Below are 10,804 nucleotides of genomic sequence, written 5' to 3' on the forward strand. Positions count from 1 at the left end.
AAACCAAGCAAGCATTTTCCCACCCATAAGATACCAACAAGAATTCTAACACCTAATACAAAATTACTATGCTTTGTCTTCTGTTTTTTACTAGCAAGTTTTAGCAATTAGAATATTTTATGGTCAAAGAGGTAACTTTTGTATGACAGTAAGCTGCTAGAAAAGTTTTTAAGTCTGGAAATTACCCCTAATGAACTCCAGGTTGACAAATTGCCTGGTTTTGATTTTGTGGAGGATGAGTTGGAGTTATTAGATGAGTGGAAGCAGGTTTCTACTCAATGTACTTTAAATTGGCTCAAAATCCAAGTGAAAAGAAACATGAGACAGTATGATAAAATCCGGCAGCACATTATGCAGCTGCAAGACACTTGACAGAGAATTGGCAGAGCATTTTTTTGTGGGTACTATGAAGGTTATTAAAACCCATTTGTGCAATGTAGAGAAGGAAGTGGTGGAACATAAAAAGAAGAAACATAATTGGGATATTACAGACTTTAGAAGTGACCTCATCTTTCTGTGGCAACAAAACCCTGTCTGGGGCTGTCACTGTTGTATAAACATATAAATGTTTTGATTGATTCTTTTGTCCCATAAAGAATTATTTCTAATAAAATCTTAGAAAAAATGTATTGGTGGGACAGTAATTTATCCATGATTAATAACAGAAAGAAGAACCTATCGAAAAATTAGAGCTCATCCAAGAATACAGAATAAGTTAAGTTATAGCAAATGTAAAAAGTTATTTCAGAATACATTCTATAGTACTAGGTCTTCATAGAGATTAATGTGGCAAACAATTTGCTTAACAGCAAAATGCTCGATAATCTAATCTATAAGATGTGAAATGTTTAAACATTCTGGGTAAAGTTTATTTGATGTTTAATCATGCCATGGAGTCTAATACTCTTGTGAATAAGTTTGTTAAAGAATTTTGCAGTAAGTCACAGTATATGTATATACTGCCCTATTTAGGTTAATTACCCACTGTTCATTGAATAAAACACTAGAAAAGTGCTATTGAATATTAAGACAAATTCCTCAGCAGAGTCAGATAGCTGAAAATGGTTATTTATGAGGAGCATTCCATCAAGCCTAATTTCTTATGTAAATTATGCATTTCCTAGGCCATTGGAAATTGGAAATGTCCCTAAAATATATAGTTATTCCTGTAGAGAAATGTCAAACAAGCTTGTCTATTACAAAACTGGAAACCTTATAGGTTTAACATGTATTCTTGAAAAATGTTTTTAATGGGCACTATGTTTGTCATTGATTTATACATTTGATAGAACTGAAGTTATTATTCAACATTATTTTTTTGCTGGCAAATCTTATATAATGAACTTAAGTTTTTGTTATTTAGTAGTGATGCTCTTGATGAAGGTATGCCTGTTGACACAGTATATCTGGATCTGTCTAAGGCATTCAATTTTGTACCACATGCATTTTTTTATACACTTCAGCTATGTTTCTAGAAGAGTTGCTAATTGACTAATTAACAGAAAATGTAGAGCAAGAATAGAGAACTCAGAACCAAGAGCATCTGCTAGAGATATTCCCCAAGGATCAGTTTTGGGTCCATTACTTTTTGAAATTTTGATGAAAGACTGCCCAGCTCCTGGGAAAGCTTGGTTTAGCAAGTTTGCTGATGATATGAAGATTGACTGATAACTAACATGAAAAATCATTGTTTTATTTAAAACTGTTTGGATTCTCGGATCAGTAGGATAAATTCTAAAGATATGATGTTTAATGTCAATAAATGTATCCAAGTTCATTTTGGAGCAAGAAATCTAGCTTATCCGTATATTCTGGATAATCAAAATTTAAATCATCAGGACTGATTAGGGATTTGGGAATTCTGTTTGATTCCCAGTAAAATTATCAGGCAAATTCTATTAAAGTAATTAGAAAAAGTTATGAATTAATTAAAAACTTACTGTGCTGTTTTTCTAGCAAGGAGAAATGTTTTTTATTACAGATATATACCACTAGTTATATTCAATAACTGAATATGAAGAATCAGTTTGATCATATAACAATAAACAATTGAAGTAAGAATTCTAAAACATACATGACACACCACAGCTGAAATAATAAAATAACTTTAATAAAAATAATAAAATGTATATGGTGAGTGCTTTTGCGGTGCAACACACTGCTTTTTCAGACCAGTAAAATTACAAAAGTGTAACACACCTGCTTTTAAAATCAGAAACAACCAATCAGCTACAAATAATCAAATAAGTAAAACCATTCTCATCCACTCAAAACACTCAAAACGTGCACAAATCAAGCTACAGATCTGCACCACATAGCCAATCAAAATCATTAGCTATGTGCACAAATTACAGTTCAAGTTGAGTCATAATGGCCAATCTAACTAAAGCAGGAAGTGTTGCTTCATTTATAGTAAGCTAACCAATCAAAAAACTATCTATAAACACAAATCAGAATACAGAGCTATGCTTTAACAGCCAATCAAATACAACAGGATGAAATGCTTTCATACATAAACTGTAATCATGCATTTAAACAAATAGTAAACTTCGTGTGACAAACCATGATTCTTTAGTACAGGTTTGACAGATAAAGCTTCATTTAAACTAGAAAAACTGTCATCTTTTAGACACAGGATCCATTTAAGTTCAGCACACTCAGCCCTATTCTTTATATCACCACCCCTCAAATTTAAGTGAACCAACTTCTAAAACTCTAAAAACATGATCAGCCCCATAGTCATTCACATGCCTCACCAAAGGGTTTTTGCTACAACATTTATATGTATATATATATATATATATATATATATATATGTATGTATATATATATATATATATATATATATATATATATATATATATATATCTTTAAAGTTTTCTAAAATTCTGCCTTTAAAAGGGTTTCCTTTCTATGTAAAAATATTCACAGTCCTGACACTTCCCTTAGTAAACAGCATTCATCATCCTAAAGTCAGCGTAAGAATTCAAAAAAACCTAATTCATTGGTGTATGTAGAAAATAACTACCAACCCAACTGTGGCTACAGGCACTGCAAGATCTACAAGGACACATGCCTTCATGAACAGATCGGGCTACTTTAGAGTCATAATGCCTATAGCATAGGTTCATAGGTAGGTACTAGGCTATTGGTCCTAGGACCTGTATAAGCCTAGCCAAATGGTACCCTGACTTTTGCCACCCAAGAAGATTATTTTCCTGTGCCCCTGTCAAGCAGAGCCACAAAAGTGTTCCCCATGGTGAATTTCCCATCTCCCATCCAATCATCAAGATTTTTCTTGAAGAGTGCAAATGAGGAGCTTTGTTTGATATAGATAGGTAGTTTGTTCCAGAGTATGGGAAGTCTCTGGGACAGGAATCTATCCCTCCAGCATGTTCTGTTTATTGTTGCAACAAGGTTTAGGTCCCTGGAGCATGTAGCTCAGAGGGATTGAGATTTCTTTAAGTGGAGCATGTCCAACAGCTCTGGGTGGCGATGTGATTATCAAAGGAGAGATTACTGTCCACCTCTGTCCCAAGGTCTCTTATCATACTTTCGGTGTTAAGTAGACTATCGCCTATGTGGTAGTTCATGTGTAAAGTTTTTTTTACCAAAAGGGATGACAATGCACTTTTTGGCAATGAGCTTGAGGCCGTGGTTTTGACATCAGGCATCTGTCTCAGTGAGGCCCTTTTGTAGGATGGCCTCATCATTAGGAGTTTTGATTATGGCTCCTAGTTTGCAGTCATCTGCGAACTTTGTTTACCAAAGACCTTCTGTATTAGCCTGTACTTCAGAGAAGTAGATACCAAACAGGAGAGGACCCAGGACTGAACCCTGTGGTAGTACACTTGTCACTGGTCTGAAGTTGGATTTAGTCTTCTACTTTCACAGTGTGTATTCTGTCAGTGAGCCAGTTGGTAACCCATCTTGTGACATAGGGATTTATACCTAATTTAGTGAGTTTATCTATAATTTCAGAGTGGGGGTGGTGTTGAAAGCCTTGGCGAGATCTAGATAGGCTGTGTGAACCTCCTTACCCTCATTTACAGCTTTGGTGACCACTTCAAAAAGTCTAACAGGTTTAGAGGACATGATCTGCCTTTTACAAACCAGAACTGGGTAGGGTCCAGAGTTTGGAGATTACCAGTGTCATTGTTTATAAGTTCCATGATGATATGTTCCATAGCCTTGCAGACCAGACTCATCAGGCTGATGGAGTGGTAGTTACCAGTGTCCGTGGTAGCTCCCCTTTATTGAGTGGGATAACCATTGTTGTGCGATATTCAGTGGGCACAAAGCCTAAGGTGAGGCTATGATCGAACATGGTACTTAGGTGGGGTGCCAGTTCATTCTGTAGTTCATGTAGAATGCAGCCGGGGATGTTGTCAAGTCCCATGGATGCTGTGTTCTTGGCTTTGAAGAGTGTGTTTTTACCTGTGCAGTCATGATTATAGGAACGTTGCATTTTTCTGGTATAGAGATGGGCCCTTTAGGAGGTGAGAGAGGGATAAAGTTAGCACTGAACCTATCTGCTAGGATGTTGGCAATATCAGTTGGTTCTGTATATTTACTGCTATTGTGCTGTAACTCAGAGCAGATGTGAAAGTTGCCATTGAGATTCTTGACATAGCTATAGAATGCTTTGTGGTTGTCTTTAGAATCAGTGGCGATTTTATTTTCAGAACTAGCTTTGGAGGATTTTATGAGGGATCTCAGGTTCTTACTGAGGCTGACCACGGAGTTCCTCCAATCATGGGATTTTACTCTTTTTTTGCAACAGTTTCTTTCTTCTGTTGTAGAGTTTGTTTATGGCAGGGGACAACCAGATTGGCTTCCTTTTTTTGGAGGATAGCATCTTGGTTCTGTTAGGAATTGCACGATCCATGCATTCGTTTAAGTGCTTATAAAATAAATTTGTATAGGATTCTGCAGTCATACCTCTATTGTCCATCAGCATGGGTGTCATGAAGTTTTCCACTTCTGTCCTAAGTGTGAAGTTGGCTTTGGAGAAATTTTTTATGGTGGTTTCCCTAATGGGGGGTGGGGATGGAATGTGGATGTCTAGGGTGATTAGCTTGTGGTTGGATCTGACCAACGAGAAACTGACCTCTGGTGTGGAACACCATACTTGTCATTTCAATGAAACATTGTTGCAAAAAGAAAATTTAGGCACAGGTCCAAAAAGTTCTTTCAGTGTTGTATCAGTCATTAAGATGAACCAGTTCTTCTTTATGTTACAGACTGTCTCAATATTGCTAGAATATGTTAACACTATTTTAGGGCTAGGAGCAGCATGTTCATTCCGCATATTATTAATAAAATTATCACCAAAAAAAGGGGTGGCAACAGTTTCTCTCATCGAACCTCCTCCATGTTTTCATATACTTCTTTATTGGTGTAGCCACGAGGAGGAAACTCATATTCAGCCATTATCAACACTTCAGTTGCATGGCTATTGTCATTGTGTAACCTAGATTTTCCCATTGACCACATTCTTAGGTACATGTCGAGGATGCATACTAATTCTATGTAAGATATTATTCTTCCTACAATGTTTCCTATACATTTTCATAAAAACACTGCCTAACGCATCTCTGCTGACCATGACATCCAAAAAAAATCCAAAAATTCAAGCGAGTCCTCTGAAAAAATGAAGTGTAAAATGTAGAAAAAGGAGTAGCAGAATGCAGATCGTCCATAGAGTACATAAGTCTATTAGAATTGCCCTTACATACAAGAAAGCTATCATCTACAAAACATCTGTAATAACTTATATTATGAAGATATGGATTATTGTCATAGATAAAGTCACATTCCCACTGTGCCAAAACTAAATTAGCATAAGAGTTGGTACATGCAGTACCCATTGCCATGCCAACACATTGTAAATAAAAGTCTTGCGCAAACAAAAAGGCATTATTCACCAAAATCAACTCCAATAACATGCAGATCAGTATTACTGCATTTGAAGATGCATTACTAAATGTGGAAAGAAATGTTCTAACATTCTCAGTGCCTAAATCATCAGGTATCACCATAAAGAGAGATGTAATGTCCAAGGTTGCTAACACTCAAGCCATCTTTCACTTCTAATTCTTTGTACCAAGCATAGAGATCTGAAAGGAAGTTCTTAGTATCCTTAAGTACACTGGGAATGTCATCCAATATCTCAACAAAATAGAGAGGGGTTCAGTAGCCCATCCATGACTGGAAATAATGGGACACACTGGTGGATCTCTGATTCTTGTGAAACTTCGGAAACCACACAAAACTGATGTGACAGGATGTTCAATAGTGAAATACTCATAGAGTTCTAAAGAAATCAAACCTGTCATTTGAAGGTTATACTAGTAATAATTGATCTTTTTAATCAAGGCATCAACTTGATATCTATGCAGGCACTTATATGTACAACCATCTCAGCATTTCACACATCTTCAACAAATAATGCTGCCTGTCCATAAGTACGATGCCTCCTCCCTTATTTGATGGACGAATCTCCAGATGAGGATTGCAATGAAGCATTTTCAATGCAGCCACTTCACCTTCAGATAAATTATAAAATTTACTTTTACAGCCTTCAACTAAGGCTTTCTGCAAATCATCTTCACAAACAACAGTGAATGCTTCAACAAGGGGATGCGGTGCAGGTGTAAAACTACATGGTTTCTTAAAACACTTATTAACATAAGCACACTGTTGTGGGAACATCAAACTCAAACCCACATTCTTGAAAAACAGTTTCAGATCAATAAGAGCATCTGTAGATGTTATTTACTTAGCAGGTACAAATGATAGTCCTTTATTTAAAAGGTTCATTGCATCAGCAGTGAGAGGGAAATTATTCACTTTTGGTCCTTGTGTTCATGGCATGTGTCCCGATGCTCTGATTCACTGATTGAACACGTTCCTTTCTTGGACGACTTTGTGATCATCCCCTCATGTGAACTGTCTCTATGGGAAGGGGCTGTATTAAAAGAAAAGGGGTGTTGCCATGTAAACATTAGAAATAAGTCACTGAAGATTGTATGTCACCTAAGACATGTGCATGAATGCCAGCAGATCCTGCCTTACAAGTAGGGACACTTGTATCATTCTCATGCAATGTTATCACATCAAACTCCCACTGAGTATTGGCATTATTCCTCAAACTCTGTTTTTCACAAGGCCAAACAATGACAAACCCTTTACGAAAGTCAAATAAGTCTCTCTCTAATTTCTTCTTTTTGACAAGTTGCAGTCAAACTTTATAGGTAGCTGTGTTATCATATAACTCATCAAGTCTTAGCTTCTGCTGCTCAGTAGTAAAGCTGGTAGAAATAACATTCTTAAGTTTAAAAATCTCATTAAGGAGCAACTCTTCCTCTGGTTTAAAAAAGTTAATTAACAACTTCATATAGACAAAGCTCACCTGCAAATTCAGCAACTTCCATCTGTTAAGATCAGCTTTTACCATATGTCAGCATCTTCAGTGCCCTTAGCCCATGAGGGACAACCTTGTGATGTATAGCATCTTCCAAATGAAGACATTGCCATTGAAGGTGTTTATATCTATTCAGTTTGTGTTTCAGTTCTCTTATGCAAATTATAAAAGTCTCATCAGTCACAGAATCCATCCTCACATCAGTATGGGCAGCGTCTGCAGTTACAAGTAAAAATGGATTAGCATCCACAGTCACTGGACATTGCAGGTGATCCAAATTCAGTGAAAACCCACTATTCAGATTATAATTTAATTCAATTTGAACTTCTTCGACCATGTCCTGTGATAACACAACACAACCAAAGAGACAAAAACAAAACTAAAATCTGTATCCAAGTAAAGGTCAAGCCAAAAAACAAGTGAAGTCCCTGGGATGTATACATAATATGCTGACAAGAGAAATAAAAGGTTATGACTCTGCCTTATGTGAATCAGCTTAAGATCTCATCTCTATACTTTACAGGCTATAGGCTTTTGAGGGGTGACTTAATCCTGATGTACAGATGTTTGCAAGATAATTCCTGGCATCAATGATTTGATGAAGTTTATTAGTCATGAATTTCAAACAAGAAATCTGTGAATGTGCATGTGCAAGCTTGCCTCAATTAATTCAAGGTTAAAGTCTACTTTTTCAGGTAAGGGCTGGTAGGTTATGAAATTCCTTACCTCTAGTTCATCCAAATTTCTTAATAGATAAAGTACTTTAAGTACAACTTAGATATTTGAATTGCAAACTTGAAATATTCTACAGCTGCATCTCTGCTGAAAAAGGGCTCTGTCCCAGTCGGACTATCACAGTCAACAAATGTCAAATAAATCAATAATAAATAAATGGCCTATCTAGGCTCCGAGTTTGAATCATAAATCAGTCAACCATTATATGCATTTGATGCACCAACAGAATCTGAAAAGGTATGCTAATAATTGGGTACATCACAGATTCTAGCTATGCTTTTGCTTTGCTGGAGAGGGGGTTCATGGATAGATATCACTTCTGCATAAAGGCAATATCTCCTCTTGGGGTAAACATGCTTCAGGTGCAAATATTATCTCATTTTAACAGAGAATCTATCTAAGATTTGGGCTTAGAAACTCTGACTATTTTGCATCTTATTTGTTTTTGAAAACAGTTTAATACTATGTTGTATGCATTTAGAATGATATATTAAAGATAATCTAATTAAATGTATTTGCATAGTGTCAAAAGGAGAATTCCCTAGGGTAAGAGCCACAAACTCCAGTTAACTCCCCGAGTCCCATATTAGGGCTGATATTCAGAGGAATAGGCTAGAGGTCATGCAAAATGCATCCTACATGTAGCTTAATTTTCATGATCACAGAAAATGCTACTCAGAGTCAGCTTTAGCTGCAATGAAAAACTTTATTTTTGGATAATTTGCATGTTGCTGAATCGCAACTTTTTGCCACTAGTGCTAAAAGCAATTTGCAGCATTAATTGCCTATGGTGGTTGATGCATAATGTTGGTATAGGCACCCCCTTGCACTCTTATAAAGACATTCATATTCACACATTCACAAATACTAACCCAACACCTCTATGTTTCTAATGAATTTCTCTAAACATAGTTGAAAATTAGACACCTCCATTAACTGTAGTGGGTAAGTTAATTTTTATCACCATGCTACTTTCCACTCTTGTGTGATGGTAAGAATCATTTGGCAGCATAAATTGGTTACTGCAGGCATTTTTACAAGTGAGGGCATATGGCTAAATAGTGTTGTCTGCTCCCTTGTAATGCCTCATTATCTTCTAGCACGGCCAGCCAGATCACATACCAATCTTGGAAAATTATTTTGGTTGGCCAGTTCCTGAACTGGAAGGAGATTACCATGATAGGCTGGCCAGTAATGGTAGGGCATACTACTTACTGCAACACTTTCTGAATCACAGAGGATATATTTTAAGAAAGATCTTTACTAATCCAAATTGAGCTTTTACGGTAGGAGTGAGGGGGGTACCAGAAAGACTAATAGAAAGTTATTTATCAATTTCTTTGCAACACTCTGAAGTATTACAATAGAACATATTCAATATTATCCTCAGAATACTACATCTTTTAATGTGATCTCTCTCTAAAGAATATTCGGTGTTCACTTAAACCAAAAGGGGGGAAAGTATATAATGGAGTTGCAGCATTTAAATAAATATTTTTGGTATGAATAGTAATGCATTCATTGTTTAAAATAAGTATTTGCAATTCAAGAACATAATATACAAAAATATCTGATAAATTATGGAATACCTAACCATCATCTTTATGCAAAATAAAGAATATCATTAGTGTGTGTCAGAGCAGATAGCACAGTCTACAGAATGATGTGCATGTTAGCTAAGCTATTGCCATCTACTGCTATATTATTAGAGTCCCTAGTGAAACTGGGGATAAACCATACAATATGTGCAGAAGAATACCTGAAAAACTGTAGCATAAAAAGATATCACTGACCTCAGGCTATAAACAAGTTAATATGCTACAGGAAAATTCTGTTTATCAAAACCAAAAGAATCATGTTCAAAAAAATATTCATCCCATGGGTTTTGTTCACTAGGTACAAACCACTCCAAGTAGAATGATCACACAGTGAAAACTGATTTCCCCACTTTAACAGATGGACAGGGAATGCGTCGGAGATTTCTAGTCTCATTCTTTAGTGGTGTGTGTTTTAATATTGCAACAATCCTAAGCAGAATTTCTCTTATTTTTCCTGTTAACTGCATGTATATTGCTAATTGGAGAGTCAGGTCCTCTGATAATGCTTTGCCATATCAGAGAAAAGAAAACTATTATGGCTGCAAGTTTATAATAGAACATTTTTGTTTCACCGCAGTGTGTTTGAGGTGAGCCTGGTGAGTCAGATCCTTGACCAGTGAATACGTGGGCTGTCTTTCTTTCTGAAGGACTTGCTGTGTATATTAGAGCTCATTCTTGTTTTCTTTTCACATCATTTGACACTAATGTAATAGAAATGGAGGGCTATCCATGTATAGAAACGAAGGGCTATCCATGTATAGAAATGGAGGGCTATCCATGTATAGAAATGGAGGGCTATCCATGTATAGAAATGGAGGGCTATCCATGTATAGAAACGGAGGGCTATCCATGTATAGAAACGGAGGGCTATCCATGTATAGAAATGGAGGGCTATCCATGTATAGAAACGGAGGGCTATCCATGTATAGAAACGGAGGGCTATCCATGTATAGAAACGGAGGGCTATCCATGTATAGAAACGGAGGGCTATCCATGTATAGAAACGGAGGGCTATCCATGTATAGAAATGGAGGGCTATCCATGT

This window comes from Protopterus annectens, chromosome 15.part0 (genome assembly GCF_019279795.1).
Source record: "Protopterus annectens isolate FY-2018-M chromosome 15.part0, PAN1.0, whole genome shotgun sequence".
NCBI lineage: Eukaryota > Metazoa > Chordata > Ceratodontiformes > Protopteridae > Protopterus > Protopterus annectens.